This window comes from Podarcis bocagei (assembly GCF_964188305.1).
Source record: "Podarcis bocagei genome assembly, chromosome: 11".
NCBI classification, from domain to species: domain Eukaryota; kingdom Metazoa; phylum Chordata; class Lepidosauria; order Squamata; family Lacertidae; genus Podarcis; species Podarcis bocagei.
The window spans coordinates 938,824-957,750 of NC_138136.1; the positions used below are offsets into that span (position 1 = coordinate 938,824).

Genomic DNA, 18,927 nt, shown 5'->3' on the forward strand with positions numbered 1-18,927 from the left:
TTACAGGAAAAAGACATAATAGAACGGACAGAGAAAATCTTCAGAGTGAACTCAAGAAAAGCAAAAATCATCTGCAGACTGCATCATTGTATTCACATCGAATTGGATGAAAGATAAGATCCTTCAAGCAAAGAGTAAGAACAAATTAATCATCGATGGAAAGGAAATAATCATTTTACGGGAGGTCCCACCCAGGTTGATAAAAAAGAGACAGCAATTCCAATTTCTAACAAAAGCACTAAAGGCCAAATCAATATCCTTCAGATGGGAATACCCAGTGGGGATTTCCTTCAGTTTCAAAGGAAAAAGAAGACGATTTGAGACTTTTGAGGAAGCAGATATGTTTTGGAGGAAGTATCGAGGAGAATTAGGAGGAGGGAAAAGCGAAGGAAGAAATGAGGAAGGAAGAAAGGGAGAGCTATCAGATGAGGAGGAGGAAGAAGAAAGAGCTCAGCAAAGGGTGGAAGGATAAAGAACTACGCCAGTGGTAAATAATCAGACCAATAACTATTACAAAACCTTTCTCCTTTGCCACTGCAGATAATTTTAACTCTACTAACTCTATAATTTTTTAACTAATAAAGAATGAAATTTAAATTGTTATCTTGGAATGTAAATGGTTTAAACAATAGGAAGAAGAGGCAGAAAGTTGAACGTATCTTAGAGAGGCAGAAGTGGGACCTTGTTTGTTTACAAGAAACCCACATCAATACTAAGCATAAAAGATTATTGGTAAAACCAAAGTTAGGGGAAGAATTCATCGCATCTGATGTAAGAAAAAAGAGGGGGGTTGTAATGTATGTTAAAAGCAAATATGAACCAGAATTGTTATATGAAGAGAAAGAGGGGAGGATTGTAATAGTCAAAATATCACTAGAGGGGGAGCCAATTGTAGTAGCGGGAATCTATGGATCAAATGAAAGAAAATCAGAATTCTATGTTCAAGTAAGATCATTATTAATGGAATATATAGATATGAGAATTATTGTGTTAGGGGATTTAAATGGAGTAATGGAACCAGAATTGGATAGATCGCAGAAGAGAGGGGGGCGGGGAATGAAGGGAAGCTGCCAAAAAGCTTCGTGGAAATGGTAAGGATTTTTGATTTAATGGATATATGGAGATATAAATATCCTGTCGAAAAGGAGTTCACATATTTCTCAGAACCTAAAAATTCATATAGTCGAATCGATAGTATATGGATTACTAAGGATATGACAATTAAAGCAGAGAATGCCGAAATATTACCAAAAACATTTACAGATCATAATCCACTATCATTAACTCTTAAAGGAAAAGAGGAGAAAGGGGACAAAAGGTGGAGAATGAATGTGTTCCTATTAAAAAACCAAAAAGTAATACAAGGAGCCAGAAATAAAAAAATTCCTTCCAGTAGCACCTTAAAGACCAACTAAGTTAGTTCTTGGAAGGAGCCATGGAAGGAGCCCGAAAGTTGATGAAGGAATATTTTGAAAACAACTGGAGGAAAGGGATAGATGTAAAAACAGTGTGGGATGCTGGGAAGGCAGTTGTTAGGGGATATTTCATACAACAAAACTCAATAGCATATAAGAATAAAGAAAAAAATTAAATGGAGCTTTTAGAAGAAATTAAAAGGAAGGAAAAATTGGCCTATGCAAGCAAAAATAAAGAGAGATTAAATCAAGAAATTAAATTACTGAGAGTAGAATACAATAAAATTATAGAACAGGAGGTAGAACAACAAATCAAATTTTGGAAATATAAAAATTTTGAATGGGCAAATAAACCAGGCAAGATCCTTGCCTGGCAATTAAAGAAACAAAGAAATGAAAAATTAATAAATAAGATAAAAGTAGAAGAGAGGACAATAAGGGATATGACAGAAATTAAAAAAGAATTCGAAAAATATTATAAAAAATTATATCAAAAAGAAGAAGTGCCAACAGAAGAAACAGAGGAATATATAAAGGAAAATAAATTAATAGAGATAGCAGAAGAAGACCATAAATTCTTAAATGAACCAATATCAACCGAAGAAATTAAGGAATCAATTCAAAAATTAAAAATAGGGAAATCCCCAGGTCCAGATGGCATACCAGCAGAATACTATAAAGAAATGTTAAATGAATTAATTGACCCACTAAAAGAAGTAATAGAGGAAGCGGTAGAGAAGGGGAATATTCCAGACTCTTGGACTCAAGCATATATAGCGCTCCTGCCAAAACAAGGCACGGACTTGGAATCTGTCTCAAATTATAGACCCATTTCGTTGTTGAATTCAGATTATAAAATTTATGCAGGATTATTGGCTAACAGGTTGAAAAAAACTATAGGATATAAAAATTATAGGGTATAAAAATCAGGCTGGATTTGTGGAAGGAAGACAAATAAAGGATAATATTAGAAATATAATAGACATAATGGAATATCTACAAGTAAGAAGAGATAAACAATCAGCCCTGATTTCAATCGATGCTGAGAAGGCTTTCGATAAAGTCTCATGGGAATTTATGAAAAAACTATTAAAAGAATTGTGTCTAGGCGAAAAATTCCAAAAAGGTATAAATGCAATATATAACCAACAGAAAGCAAAAATTATTATTAATGGAGAATTTGGAGAAGAAATCAATATCTTTAAAGGTACAAGACAAGGATGCCCCCTATCCCCAATGTTATTTATAATAGTATTAGAGGTTCTATTAAAGAAAATAAGGCAGGACAGCCAAATAAGAGGAATAGTAGTTGGTGAAAAAAGATACCAGTTAAGAGCCTTTGCAGATGACGTTATGATCACAACAGAAAATCCCCTACAATGCACACCTAGAATATTGGAATGTATAAATGAATATGGCAGATTAGCAGGATTCAAATTAAACTATGGGAAAACCAAAATACTAGTGAAAAATATGGAAGAAAAAGATAAAGTGAAATTACAAGAAATTACAGGATTGGAAATTAAAAAGAAAATAGGGTATCTTGGAATAAATTTAACACCAAACACTATAGATTTAAGTAAAGAGAATTATGGGAAAACATGGAATGAAATAAAAAATGATTTCCAAATATGGGGGAAATTAAATATTTCCTTACTAGGGAAAATATCGGTAATAAAGATGAACATATTACCAAGGATGATGTTTTTATTTCAAAGTATCCCAATACTAGGAGGAGATAAATGTTTTAATAATTGGAAAAGAGATTTGGCTAAATTCGTGTGGTCAGGGAAAAACCCAAGAATAAAACACAAAATAATGATAGATAAGAAGGAGAGAGGAGGATTTGGCCTCCCTGACATGGAGTTATATCATGATGTGGTGGGTCTGACCTGGCTAAAAGAATGGATCAAATTAGATGACTCGGATGTATTGGATTTAGAGGGAGTAGAGACGAGATTTGGATGGCATGCCTAATAGATGAAAAAGTCAAAGTGCATAAAGGCTTCCTAGGGCATATAGTTAGAAAGTCTATATATAAAATATGGGAGAAATATAAAAGACTCCTATGACCGAAAACTCCTTGGTGGGCATCGCCAGCAGAAATTGTCACAGTGAAAAAATTAAATATGAAAGAAAACTGGGCTACCTATAAAATGGTATTAAAGGAAGAAAATGGAGAATTGGAATTAAATGATTATACAGAAATTAAAGCTCATATTAGTGATTGGTTTCAATATATTCAAATTAAGTACAGATTAGCGAAAGACAAAAAGTTAGGATTTGAAAAAGAAATATCAAAATTCAATAAATACTTAATACAAGAAAAATCAAAAAATATATCTAAATTGTATAATTTGATCTTAGAGTGGGAAACAAAGGATGAATTGGTTAAAGCATCAATGATCAAATGGGCGCAAGATATTGGGGAAAATATTATGTTTGAACAATTGTGCAAGGAAGATATGAAATTCACTATGTGTTATATATTGAAAGAAAATTATCTCAAAATGCAACACAGATGGTGCCTTGCAAGACGAAAAACGTGCAAGACGAAAGAGTTTTCCGTTTTTTGAGTCGTTCCGCAAGACGAATTTCCCTATGGGCTTGCTTCGCAAGACGAAACGTCTTGCGAGTTCTTGCGAGTTTGTTTCCTTTTTCTTAAAGCCGCTAAGCCGTTAATAGCCGCTAAGCTGCTAAGCCGCTAATAGCCGTGCTTCGCAAGATGAAAAAACCGCAAGACGAAGAGACTCGCGGAACGGATTAATTTCGTCTTGCGAGGCACCACTGTATTTAACACCTGAAATAATAGCAAAAATGAATAAAAATTGTAGCGATGTCTGCTGGCGATGCAACACTGGAAAAGGTACTATGGTACTATATATGGTGGAATTGTTTAAACATCAAACAATTTTGGGAAACAGTATATAACGAAATGAAAAAAATGTTCAGATATTCATTTAGGAAAACACCAGAAGGTTTTTTATTGGGAATAGTACCAGGAAGCCTAAAGGAAGAAGACAAGACCTTATATTTATACGCAACAATAGCCGCAAGGCTATTGATTGCGAAAAATTGGAAAAGTGGTACTGTACCAACAAAGATAGAGTGGCTTGCCAAATTATTGGAGTACTGCAATATATCCAAAACAATGGGAGAAATTGGAAGGATCTCAAAAAAGAAGGCAGACAGGGACTGGAAGGTGTTTAAAAGATACTTGCAAAACTATATCGAAAAATCAGAACTCCTATTAGAATAAACAAGTTTCATTTCAAATATTGGAATACTAAATAAGATGGATAATAATGTCTAATAGAAAAAGAAATATGAAATTAGGTTAAAGGTGTGTGAAAGAAAGTAATAGAAGTAGAAAGAAATTGCAATTGAGTAGATTGGAAGTCTAACACAAAGGATGAGGGGTGGTGGATGGTGATGGGAATTATCTGTGGGATTGAGTGTAGGTATGTTGTAGGTATGTTGTATGTATGTAGGTATGTTGTATGAAATGTATGTTTGTATGTTTGTATGTGTATTAATGTTGAATTATTTTAACAATAAAAATTTATAAAAACAAACAAACAAATGGAGTAAGACCAAGACAGGGAACCTGACCAGTCAGATGTTGTCTGACTGCAGCTCCTGCCAACCTAGCAGTTCAACACCAGTGTAAGTTCACACCAGTTAAGTTGATAAATAGGTACTGCTGCGGTGGGAAGGTAAATGGCGTTCCGTGCGCTCTGGTTTCCGTCACGGTGTTCCATTGCACCAGAAGCGGTTTAGTCATGCTAGTCACATGAGCTGGAAAGTTGTCTGTGGACAAACGCTGGCTCCCTCAGTCTGAAAGCAGAGATAAGCGCTGCACCTCATAGTTGATTTTGACTGAACTTAACCATCCAGGGATCCTTTACCTTTACCTTAACCTTACAGCTCCTATCATCCTTGATAACTGGCTGGGACTGACAAGAACATCTAACAACATCTGGAAGGCCACAAGTTCCCCAATCCTGGATTAATGGAAATATGAAAACAAACAAGGCTGATATATCTCCATCCATTAAGGCTCTTTATCTGTTAGTACTAATGGGAAAGAAATAGGAAGAAGACAGTTCCAGTCAAACCTCTAGACTATCTGTTTCTCACGCTGTACTTTGCAAACACATTTCCCCCACTGAGTGAACAGGCCACATTCTCATGTTACAAACCAGGAAGAGAATTATCCCTAATGAGGATCAGGTGAAGGAAACTGGTTAACTAATAATGTATAGCAGTTGCCAGATGGCACTGGCCAAAGCGAAACAGCAGCATTAAAAATGCTTTGGAGAGCAGTTCTTTTTAGGAAGCCCAATATGGAATAAATCCAACACGATGTTCTACTCCATGGGGTTTGACGTTTGGAATTGTGCAATTGGTGACATACTCCAAGTTAACTGTGTGTGAGGCTCCCATTAAACCTTTGCCTTTTCTTTTGACACACACTCTTGTTTAATCAAACACGGAAGTTATAGGTGCTAGGTTTTGAGCATGCCTAGAAATAAATTAGCTAATCTAGAGGCTCCTGCTCCTAATCGAGGTTGTGGAAAGACAAAGGAGGCTTCTTTAGTATTGCTTCATACACCCTGATGAGCTTGGAAATAGGTCCGTCGTTACCTGGGGGTGCAAGGGTGCACTGGGCACCAAATTCGGGGGGGTGCCCACCACTGAAGGCGCCTAACAGCTGTTGACTTAAGTGGGGCGGCAGCTGGAGCAGCACGTGCCGCCAGGGTTGGGAGAACCCGCATGCTGCCGCACTTCCCCCAGCCAGTGCCCCCATCTCCAGGCACGGCGGGCTCAGCAAGGCTACAGCGGCAGACTCCACGCCAGCCTCTTCTGCTCACCAGCTGCGGGCTGTGGGTGGGCAGGCTGGTCTCCCACCTGTCCGAGGGACCAGCACCTTTTCTCACAGCCGGCGAGGGAATGAATGGACAGGAGGGTGCGAGGGAGGGAGGGAGGGAAGGAAGGAAGGTGTCCTCTTGGAGTGGGGCTACTATAGTCAGGGAAGGGGCACCGCCGGGGGAGACAAGGCAATACCCAAGCGTGCTCCAAACCCCTCTGGAAGGATATGGAGGGGGTAGCATATCATACCACCCGTGCCCTGTTTCCAGCTGGGGCAGCAACTTCTGCCACAGCCCTGCGGGAGCCCCAGAAACCACAGAAGGAGACCACAGAAGAGACGATATTACTTCTTTTTAAAAAAAGCAAACAAACTTTTTTAAAAAATAGCTTTTTTATCTTTCTCCCCCAAAAAAGTGTCCGCTGCTTCTTTGAAAAAAATCTAGTAACCTTACTCTAGATACCAGTTACTGGGGCACCCAATCCGGGAGAGAGTGGTTGTGGTTGTGATCATGCCCTGCTTGTCCTCTTCCCATAGGCATCAGATTGACTGCTGTGGAAACTGGCTGCTGGACCAGTTGAACCTTTGATATAATCAAGGAAGGCTTGTCATAGGCTCTTAGCATTTTTAACTTTCCTGTCATTCACAGAAAGGGTTGCAGAACTTTAAAACAGCAATAATATATTCACAGTAAATAAACAGAGCAGGTAAAAATATAAAGGTAAAGTTACCAACAACCGTGGACTAATTATCTCCAAGTGCATGGGCAAATAGATGGGTTTCAGCCAGCCATCAAAATCTCAAAAGTGTCAGCACTCAGAGTACTCCTAGGGAGAACTTTCTATAATGTGGCCCCACTACAGAGAAGGCCCTGTCCTGTCTTACCACCTGATATATTTCCCATATGGGACTTCCGGGTTAGCGCCATCAGCAATGGCGGAGTTCCTCTGACCGAGAGGAACCCACTCTGCGAAAATCGGGTCTTGCCGCCGCAGCGAAGGCGGAGACCCCTCAAAAATCCCAGGCGGAGGAAGCCTGGGAACGTGGGATTAGGCTGACACCAAGAGCGCCTCCCCTACTCGCAGGGAAACCCTTTTTCGGGGATCCGAAGCGAAGTGGGGTGAGTGGCACGGTGTTTTGAATCGACCGCTACTTTTACGGAGTGAAGCCGCACAGCCATTGCCGGAGAGCGCTGACTTTTTCCTGTGGACAATTGTACTCTAAACAAGTACCCGTGAGTAGAACGGAAAATTGGACTACGAAACATTTTAATTTGGCACCGAAGCGGGAAGGTTCTAAACAGGAAGTCCGCCTTCCGCTTTTTTAAATAGATTGAAGCAAAAATTTTGCAAGCTAAAGTCTGGAAAGTCGTATATAAAGGACCAAATTTCCTTCAGTTAAAACCACCAAAACCCCTCTTGGAAGCAGGAGAAGGGGGGGGGAATCTTAGATTGTTTAAGCCTGCAGGAGAGAGAGTAAAGAAAGATAAATTTCCACCGTCTCAAACCTGGGAACGGGGTGTCAGAGACAGAAATTTTTGGGAAGTTAATTGACTGTGAATGGAACGTCTTTTGACAGATAGTTAAAAAAAAGAAACATATTGATCCCAATGTTGCCTTTTGCATCCAAAAGAAACAAAATATTTGAAAAATGAAAGTAATTTTCTTTTGTTGGACCTGCTTTCAAAAGATGGATACAAATTGAAATTGTCTCCTCTAGAGGGAGCTTGTTAAACTGTTGCTGGAGTGGATCTGGGGAATTTCACAGCTGTGGAGATTAAGGATCGTGAGACCAGACTCTGACCTTGGATAAGAATGTGTTTAGAAGAAGTTTTGGTGCTTGCTTTTTGCAAGACAAGCACTTTGTTGGAGCAGCTGCATGAGAAGATGGATTTGATGACTGTTGCAGTCAATAATTTTGGACAAACAGTGAATACTCATATAGAAACCATTCAGGAACCAACCCAGGAATCTGTTTTGACAGGGCAAGTGCAGAAGATAATGGAGGAGGTTGTTGTTGTCAAGTAATACAAATGGAGAGACCCGAGGCCCTGCAGGAGCATAAGCTGCTGTTTTTGAAGACTGAACCTGGAGAAAGTCAGATTTGGAGAGAGGGAGCATTGTTTGGCTTGGAGCTGGGAAGTTGGTTGGATCCCCCTAGGCAGGGACGTTTTGGCTTTTGGGATTTGGTTTTGGGCCGGGGGGGAGGGTCTGGAGTTGTGGGGGCTCTTAACTTTGGAGGGACTTTGAAACATGCTTTTAAATACTTTCTGGATTACAGTGCTGACTGTGGAGAATGGGCTGACCTGTCGAGGGGGGATGGAGATATTGTTGGGTTGGAGTCTCCCCGAGACCTACTCCTCAATGAGAAAGGAAAGAAATTAAGAAAAAAAATCAACAAAAGACAAAGTAAAGTGCAGGTATAAACAAGAAGAAGATCTGCAGAAGGGACATGGAAAAGACTTAAGAGCCTCGGATATAAGGTCACCAGGTTGATGGACTAGATGGAATGGATAGAAAGGACTGACATAACCCGAGACCAGGAAGTAGAGACGTTGGATGAAGATTGGAAGAAAGTTTTTAAAAATTTATTTTGAGAATTAGTGTAAAATTAATGAGGGTTAGGAAAAACGTTGGAATGAAACTATTTGGCTTTAGTAGAAATGATATAAGGAGTTATGTACAAATAAGTATTAAGTTTTAAGTTTTAAGGCTTTTTATGGTAAGATAAGGTTAAAATAAATTAAGGTAAATTTAATGACAGAATATAGTGAAAGATGGAAAGGATTTGCTGAGTTAATTAATAGGTTAGACTGTTATACAACAAAAATTGAGAAAGATGGAAAGAATTTGCTGAAACAATTAATTAAACTAGAATACAAAAAGGGAGGTGTGAGGAGGCCAATGAAACAAGTAAATGAAAGATAATGATATGGAATATTGGATGTGTGTTTTAATGTTATTGTACTTTTTTGCTATATTGTTGTATTGTTTTTTATGTTTTTTTCTTTTTATATATTATGTCCTGTTAAATTTTTTGTTGTTTTCTTTTCTTCTTTTTTTGTAATTTTCAAACTTCTAATAAATATCATTAAAAAAAAGATATATTTCCCATATGCCGGGCTGATGATAATACGTTCTTAAGGTCTAGAGATGTACGTGTGGGAGGAGGCCAGCTAATCTGGTCCAAGGCTATAAAGGGCTTTAAAGATCAACACCAGGTCTTTGAAGGGAGCCCAGAAAGGGCCTGAATGCCAGTGCAGATAAGAATGCATCAGTGTAATATGATTGAAACATCCAATCCAATCTTGCAACCCTATTTTGAACTAACTGAAGTTTCTGAGCCATTTTGGAATCCATTTTGCAGCCCCATGTCCAATACATTTCAATAATCCAAACAGGACACTACCAGGGCCTGGAGAATTGAAGAAAGACTATATCGGTTAGTAAAGCATATCCAGAGAGCACAAACTGTTTCATGAACTTCAGGAACTTCTTGTTAAAGATTACAACATGGTTAACCTCTTAACCTAGCAATGCGTGCCTTTTTTCTAAGAAGGCAGGTCAGTCAAGGAGGAGATGCAGTGTGTTTGGCATACGGACAGGAGCTGGTGCAATACAAGGGAGACTTTACTGGGAAAGAGGAGCATGTGGTTTTTACGGAGATCCAGCTATGATCACCCAGTCTCTGGACTGCAAAGTCCACCCACAGCTCTCAGGCACTGATGAATCTCCTTTCTTGTAACTTGAAGCCTCTGAAAAGAGGAGGCTGAGAGGCAATATGATAGCTATCTTCAAATATCTTAAGGGCTGTCACAGGGAAGATGGTGCAAGCTGGTTTTCTCCTGCTCTGGAGTCTAGGACCTGAACCAGTGGTTTCAAGTTACAAGAAATAAGATTCCGACTAAAAATCAGGAAGAATTTTCTGACAGTAAGAGCTGCTCAACAGTGGAACAGTCTCCCTCGGGAGGTTGTGGACTCTCCTTCCTTGGAGGTTTTTAAGCAGAGGTTGGATGGCCTGCGTTGCAGGGGGTTAGACTAGATGACCCTTGGGGTCCTTTCCAACTCTACAATTCTATTTATTACATACAACTGAAGAGAGGTCACATGGAGAGTTAGCAACCAAGTGTCCAAGTGATTGCAATCCTTTGTCACAACCAAGTTGTCATGTGGTAAATGAAAATCAAAGTGATCAACTCTCCCTGTTTTACCATGACGGTGTTAACTTTTCTGAAGGCAATGGTAGTATTATGGCATTCTTGCAAGTGCACAAGTTTCAAAATGGGATGGGCTTGATGTTGAACCTGTGTGGAAAGCTGGAGAATTGAACCTGGAAGAAACTTGCCCTCCAGTCACAAAGTTTGAAAATCTGCTAAAAACTTTCTGATTGACCAGTGGGGAGATTCTGTGACTTTTCAGGTGTTGCCAGACACCAGCTCCCATCAGTCCAAGCCAGCACAGTAAGTGGTCGGGGGTGAGGAGAACTGTAGGGCCGCAGCTTCCTCATCCCCATGACAGACCTTTGAATGGAGTGACCATGACTGTAGGAGGCCTGAGTGACTAACCGCATCTAGAATTATAGTGTGCATAAAGCAGTAGCGGGGACCCACTGCACAATAAATGTGTACAGCAGAAATAGTCAACCTTTTTATACCTACTGCCCACTAATGCATCTTTCTTGATGGTAAAATTTCCTTACCGCCCACCAGAGCTCGATGGAAGGAGGATTCAGCTTGTGCCATAGAACCCCCTACCACCCACCTAGAATCCTGAAACGCCCACTAGTGGGCGGTAGGGACCAGGCTGACTACACCTGGTGTATAGTGTTAAGGGAAATGCACTCTGCATATGCTCAGTCATCCTTCTTGATGGTTACTCAATAGTATACACTCAAAGAGAGTCCTGATGTTTACCAGCTCAAAGTAAGCCCAGTCTCCAGCCACGGACATTAACGTTAGAGAAATTCATGCCCACTGTTGATACATGGATAGGCTGAAGATCACAAAACAAATTTCCTGGCAGATTCTATTACATTTGTACTTTCTCTGCTTTCTGAGTTGAGAAATATACTTCCTCCTTGAGCAATGTGGCAAGCAGGAGGAAGCATCTAAAGCCTGTTTCAAGCTATTGCTGAACAGATGCCCAAAACATGCCTCCTGTAGTTTTAAAAGTTTTTATGCCAAATAAAGAGCCACAGACAGGAGGAATGCCAATGTACAATATTAGCTAGAAAAGGTTTGAGGCTTCTCAGAAATGCCTGGTAAGATGTGGAGCTGGAGAGATGCTAGGGAATTTTAAAGCAGACTTCATTGCCACTTCACTTTTACTTGAGTTAGGTCCAGAGGTCAGAATGCCGTCCCTTCTTCTTTCCTGTAAAGGTTTAGCAACAGCACCATCTAATGGCAGTTGTGAGGTATGAAAATACACTGCTCTGCATTCACTCCAGACCTTTTAGGCCAGCTAACTCTGAGATGTGCAAAGGGAGAACCGCGAGTGTATCTGAGAAATAAACTCATTCCAAAGCATTGGTTAAAAGTTCTGAATGGGCCCGTGTTACACAGGCTGCAAGGTCCTGTGCGCTCATAAGGCTCCAGTAGGGATATGGGGCTTTCTTGTCTGTTGCAAAGATATAGCTATTGGGCAGGGGGGGGGGGGACTAGCTGGATTTTTTGCCCCAGGTGACGCCTCTAGAGGGGCACCACTGAGGCTCATTGCATGTGTGTCTGTGTGTGGGTATGCAAATGCATGTGGGGGTGCCAAACTGGGTCTTTGACGTGGGTGAAATAAACCATAGTTTATGGTCTTAACTCTGGAATTCCCTCTTCTGGGAGGCTCACAGAGACCCTTCCCTTTATGCTTTCTGAACTTTAGTGAAGCTGAGCTGGGCCTTCTGCTGGGATATTTTGTACTCTGCAAACTAGTAGTATAACTTTATCTGGTTCTCGATGACGTTGTGATGGCTGCTGTTTTTTATTTATTTATTGCATGCAGCTTTGGAAGCATCTGCTGAAAACAGGCCTAAACAGTTTAAAAATAAAGTGCTGACATGGTAACTTTGGGGCCATTATAGAAATATTTTGCGGATTCATATCTTGCACTGTGGATACTGCATTGACTTTTTCTTATGAGCTGCCTTGGATGAGTTGTGCTCAGAAAGGCAGCCTATAAATATTTTCACTTTAAATAACATTATGTTTCCCACCCAGGTTGTTCCATATCAAGTGATGAACTTTTTTACCTCATGTTTTTACCTCATGTTAATAGTTTGTTGAATGATCAAAACTAAGTTTAAATTTAACATTTTAATTTTTCATCTGTTTGATTTGTGTTTTAGTTCATGAAATGAAGTGCCAACAAGAATTTTTGTTATTTCTGTCATGCAACAGCAAGCTATCACTCTTCTTTGGAACACATTTTTAAAAGAAAAGCCTGACAATCTTCTCAGATACCTTTTAATTGTATAATTTTCTCAATAAATACCTGAAGTAACTGATATTATAGTTTGAAATCTTGTTTATTCTGTTATATTTTACTCCAATAAAACCCATTTATCTTAAATAGAACCCATATAAGGCAGACACAAAGGTCCGTATGGTTTTCCCAGTAGTGATGTATGGAAGTGAGAGCTGGACCATCAAGAAGGCTGATCACCGAAGAATTGATGCTTTTGAATTCTGGTGCTGGAGGAGACTCTTGAGAGTCCCGTGGACTGCAAGAAGATCAAACCGATCCATTCTGAAGGAAATCAGCCCTGAGCGCTCACTGGAAGGACAGATCGTGAAGCTGAGGCTCCAATACTTTGGCCACCTCATGAGAAGAGAAGACTCCCTGGAAAAGAGTCTGATGTTGGGAAAGATGGAGGGCACAAGGAGAAGGGGACGACAGAGGACGAGATGGTTGGATAGTGTTCTCGAAGCTACCAGCATGAGTTTGACCAATCTGCGGGAGGCAGTGGAGGACAGGAGTGCCTGGCGTGCTCTGGTCCAGGGGGTCACGAAGAGGCGGACACGACTAGACGACTAAACAACAAGGCGGACATGTATCTCTAATGAGATCCCAAGATGATATTTGCAGATAGCTCTTAGAAATATTAAATAATAAATACAATTGTTTTGGAATTTTTAAATAATTTTAATAATCACTTTTTAAAATTTTCAATTTTGTCACTTACAATTAAAATTTAAAGTATGTCCATCCTGTGAAATATCAAAGCCCATGAAGTTCTGAAGAGATTGGTGTTTTAGCTTTGACGTACAGTGGTACATCGGGTTAAGTACTAAATTCTTTCCGGAGGTCCGTTCTTAACCTGAAACTGTTCTTAATTGGGCCTCCTGCTGCCGCCGCGCCACGATTTCTGTTCTCATCCTGAAGCAAAGTTCTTAACCTGAGGTAGTATTTCTGGGTTAGCGGAGTCTGTAACCTGAAGCGTCTGTAACCCAAGGTATCACTGTATCTCAATTCTGGGCTGAGCTTTTAAGGTTTTTGTGTAGCCAGGCAAAGCCAAAATTGTCAATTTTTTGAAATTTCAAACCCTCATAACTCACAAACAGGATGAGATAAAAAATTAAAATTTTAGATTTAAACTGAGTTTTGATCATTTCATAGAATCATAGAATCATAGAATCATAGAATCATAGAATCATAGAATCATAGAGTTGGAAGAGACCACAAGGGCCATCGAGTCCAACCCCCTGCCAAGCAGGAAACACCATCAGAGCACTCCTGACATGGTTGTCAAGCCTCTGCTTAAAGACCTCCAAAGAAGGAGACTCCACCACACTCTTGGCAGCAAATTCCACTGTCGAACAGCTCTTACTGTCAGGAAGTTCTTCCTAATGTTTAGGTGGAATCTTCTTTCTTGTAGTTTGGATGCCCCCCTTCACTTGTTTTTTTCTCCTAGCTTTCATCATTCGAGAGTTGCTCAGTTCTCACACTCCTCTCATGAGAGTCAGAAGGGTGTCTGGAACGCCCAACCTAAGGATTTGTTCTCTTCTTGGTTCCATAATGGCAAACTTAAAGGTTGGAGAATATTGTTAAAGCATTTCTTTCAGCTATGTGGGCAAAGGCTTTCCCTGCTATACTCAGCAGGGAAATTCTGTGATGGTTGTTGTTGTTGTTATACCTCGCCCAGCTGGCTGGGTTTCCCCAGACACTCTGGGCGGCTTACAGCATATATAAAAACATAATAAAACATTAAACATTTAAAATCTCCCAATACAGTGCTGCCTTCAGATGTCTTCTGAAAGTTGTGTAGTTCTTTGTTACAGCTTGGTGGTCACATTTGTTCTCGTAGAGGATCACAATGCTGGAGTCATGCATGTTGTCTTGTTCTTGTTCCTAACACTGCAAGAGGAGGTGCTGAAACTCTCCAATGGTTTGACTTCACCCCCAAAGGCACCATCCTCCATTGTTTCCCGGGATAGATGGATACTGTCAACAAACTTTTAAGCTTCAGAGTCCAGGCTCTTTCTCCCTACTCCCAGGAAAGTGAGTTTGCATCCAAATGTACTCATTACTAGCACAAATAAAAGTAGTGCCTACTTGATTGCACTTCTGCATGTCTCTGTAGCACCCCAGCTTTCCTCTTACAGCCTCATATCCTGCCCATGATTGGCCCTCACTATTGTTTCATGGGGTCACGAAGGGTTGGACACAACTAAACGACTAAACAACAACAATTGTTTACCCAGAATAGGCTTTCATGCTTTCAGGCCCTTCTGGATTGGTGCCGTCCAGCCTCTGGGCTGTGCACACAGATCCCTGTTCTGAATTGGTTCACACATGTATCTACTACCAGTGGACTCATCTTTTTTCTGTCACCATTTATAACACCTTTGACCTGTTTATGGTTGTATGGTTATTCACGGTTATTCAGCACAGAGTGGTTGAGATTCCAGGTTCAATGTAGGGTTGCCATATTTTGAAGAGCAAAAAAGAGGACACCTTTGCTGACTTCTACTTTTAACTATGGATTGCTCTGACGGCTCTCATTTTACATACCCAGGGAAAAAGAAGACGTGACTTGGAAAAAGAGGACACATGGCAACCCTATCAAGGTCAGCCTGACCACGATGACAATTTATGAGGCAGATCTGTGAATAATCTTCAATTGTGCCCCCAGACCTACAAATCACAGCCAACCTGTTTAGCCTTGTACCACTTTCATACAGCTGCTTTGGAAAGCAGAACACCTCTTAATTAGAGCCATGAAATTAATTGCTCAATGTCTATGCAGGCAATTGAGCATGCCAAACCCCTATAAATTTGTAAAAGGGCATTATTATTTTTTAAGCTTTAACTGAATAAAGGCAGATACAGTATTTTTCTGCCTATAAGACACCCCCATGTATAAGATCCCCCCCCAAAAAAATTTGAGGGACTCAGTTTTAAGAAAATGAGGGGAGATGGCTCAAAGTTGGCTCAAAGCTTTCACGCAGCTGTGGGCAGGAAACACCCCCCAGATCGCTCCCCTCTGGGGAAGCCGCATTCCCGACTGGCTGGCAGCGTGCTGCTTCTCCCCCCACCCCATGCCACTATCCGTGTATTGGACAACCTGTTTTTTGAAATGATTTTTGAGTCAAAAAACCTTGTCCAATACACGGAAAAATATGGTATATTGAATTTCACGTCAGATACAGAAGGCAAATATTGGATTGGCCAGACATTGGGCTACAGGCTATGTTAATCAAGAAGGGAACAGCTAAGAAATAGTAAGGAAAGCTTTTGTTGGATCGATCCCATTGCTTCTATTTGGGAAGAGCCCACTGATACATTTCCTGGTACATTAGAGTGGTTCAGACTTTGGGGTTTGGGTTCATTTTCACTAGGGATGTCCCAGACCCCAAGATTCACCATGTTTCTGTGCATTTAAAAAAGTGCTGATTAGTTTCTGAATCACTCTTTGCACTCTGTGCTTTTATCTGTGCTTCATGTTCCAAGAAGCTCTGTTCAAAACAAATCTGTTTCCCATTTGTTGCAATATATTAAAAAATATACTATGTTGATATAAAAAGGCTTTTCCCTTTATTGACATATTGATATAAAAAGGCTGTTTTTCCCTTTGGGCCAAAGTGGATGGAATTTACAGGCTTCTCCATTGTGGATTAACTCTGCTAAATTACAGATAAATGGGTCCAGGGGGTCTTTGTGATGGAATTAAAAGGGTTTAATTCCTTCCATATTCCATATTAGGACAATACTTTATTAGGCCTACTAAAACTCAGATTTGTTTTATACTTTTGAAGGGAGGAAGCAAATGGTTTGCCTCTTGCTCTTCCTTACCTTAAAATAATTATGCAGTGTCTGAGTGTTTGTTTGCATATTTAAAAAAAAAACTTTGCAGCTTCTCACCAGCCTTTCCTTTTAGGCCTCTAATAAGGCTGTGTAGAATGCAGTCTGAAAAACGATGAGATTCATTTTTATTTTTGCAGAGTATGCAGAGCAACATTGAATTTTTAAAAAACTTAAATGAAGCTTTAAACTTTTTTGGAAGAAAGGAAAACCCTTCTGCTGCTGTGCATCAACAAAAACCAACCAAACCAAAATAAAAACCAGTGTTCTGCAGACAATATTTTGGACAGCCTCACTTCTGGAAAACCCCCTGGTCCTGGAGAAATATAGAGACAGGAATAGCAGCTATGAATGGCTGCTTCCTAGGTCATGTTGCCATCCTTGGATGTTTCCTGTGTTCCCATTTTGGCTCCATTAAACCATCTCAGCCACACACTTTTTGACTTTTATTGAGGCAGCAAATTATATGTCTTTGGACTAAATCCAAGACCTAGGAAGCAGCCATTCATAGCTGGCATGCCCACACACATAATGCTCCTTATTCCACAAAGATCTACCTGTTCCATCCAAAATAGAAAGTGAGCCTATGCCAGTCACTTCCCCTTTCTTCTTGCATAAACTTCTCTCTGTGGGAGAAAAAGTGCTTCTTGAGATTCAGAGACTTTTAATCTTGTTCTTTCCTGTTGTCTGCCTGCTAACTGGGGGGCCTTTATGGGCAGACATTGTACTTGCGTTGTGTATGTGATTTCTCATTCCAGTTTGCTGTGGAGAGATTATAATACCCTATTAGCAAGGTTTGGTCATGCTTGGAGAAGTGATGCTAATTACAAAATCTACCAATTCCCTTTGTATTGGTAAGCATCAGGAATTGCTTGGCAGTCTTCCAAAGGCTTCAGGTTCTGCAACTGTATCTGCGGCTTACTGCCGAGTGCTGCCCACAAAGCCACTTGGGTGGCAGGCCTGTGTTTCATGCAGCTCAAGGAATCCCTTAGGGCAGCAAACACATGCAGCTGCCTTATTAGCTACAGCCTTGAGAAAACTCCTCACCCCTTATGTTTAATAGGGGAAACATGCTAATATGACATCATTAGGGATGGATGGATAGATGGATTTGTCCATTTCACTTTCTCCCAGTTTCTCCTTTTTCCATTTTCCAAATTTAAATTCCATTGTCCATATTTCAACATCAGTTTGCAAATGTTCTTTAAAATTCCTCACAGAAAAATTGTCAAGGGTTTAGTGTGCATTTCTCTTAATACACACGTTTTGGTACATCATTTCACTTAATGTACACATTTTGCATGCAGGTTCCTCTCATGTTTTGTGCCATATTTTCAGCAATATATGCATTTTGCGCATACTTCCCCTAATTGCCCACATTTTGACACATTATTTGGCTGAAGAACTGTACTGAAATATTAGAACCTGCTTTTTAGGAACATAAATAATACCTTTATTGCTTAAGTACTCTGTAATTATTGCCCAAGAGACACAAGCATTAAAGTACAATCGCCTTAGCACTGTTGCCTCAGACTAAGCACTAGCATGACCAAGTATATCCCAGTGTTCTTAAGAACTCATTTCAAAGTGGCATCTCTTTATTATCACTCTGGATGCAAATTAGATTCCAAGAAATAGGCCACATTAATTACAACCGTAATAGCGATTGTAGGACAATTGCACTCCCAGGCGAGAGTTTTTTGGGTTGTTGTTTTTGGCTTCTTATTCCATTTACTACTTTTTGGTGCAGCATGACCTTGCGGTATCTTACCTTGTTATCTACCAACCACCATTCATAAATGTCATTTTTTGCTGCTTGCGAGCAAATAGCTCTGTTTAAGGAAAGAAAAACAGTTTAAGTTAACAGGCACAATTTACTGTGATCCTGCTGGACTGAAAGGCACCTGGGCAGAGTGCAGGATGGACAAAGGCCTGCAGGGCATACCTGTGAAGCCAGGAGGAAGGGGTGTGTCTGCACCATGGAGGTTGGCTTGTTTTCTCTTCAATTTTCCAACAGCACAGTGTATGAATGAGCCAAGGGATCTTTCCCCTGCATATGCTAGTCATCTTGGAGCTTCTTATACTCCATGGAGATAAACTCTGTGTAGAGTTTCATTGATATTAAAATATGCCAGGGATGGTATAAGGGTTTTTCTGGCCCAACAGCCACTCTTGGCTGGTTAAGAAGGGAAGCCTTTCTGCACATCTTGCATTTTCATATGACTAAGTTTTCTCCTCAAATATTTTATGAACGAACCTGAAAATGTGAATGTGACAAATGTATTTGCAAACATGTGTTTCATACTGCAACACTCACTGGAGAGCTAAAATTGGCTGTTGAGTGTAGACTTTA

The 18,927-nt window shown here is 40.2% G+C and overlaps 1 long non-coding RNA gene across 1 annotated transcript in view; it reads right to left on the reverse strand.

Annotated features, from left to right (window-relative positions):
* LOC308597894 overlaps positions 1-18,927 on the reverse strand; it is a 208,707-nt gene that overhangs the window by 19,958 nt on the left and 169,822 nt on the right. The gene's annotated exons all lie outside the window — the stretch shown is intronic.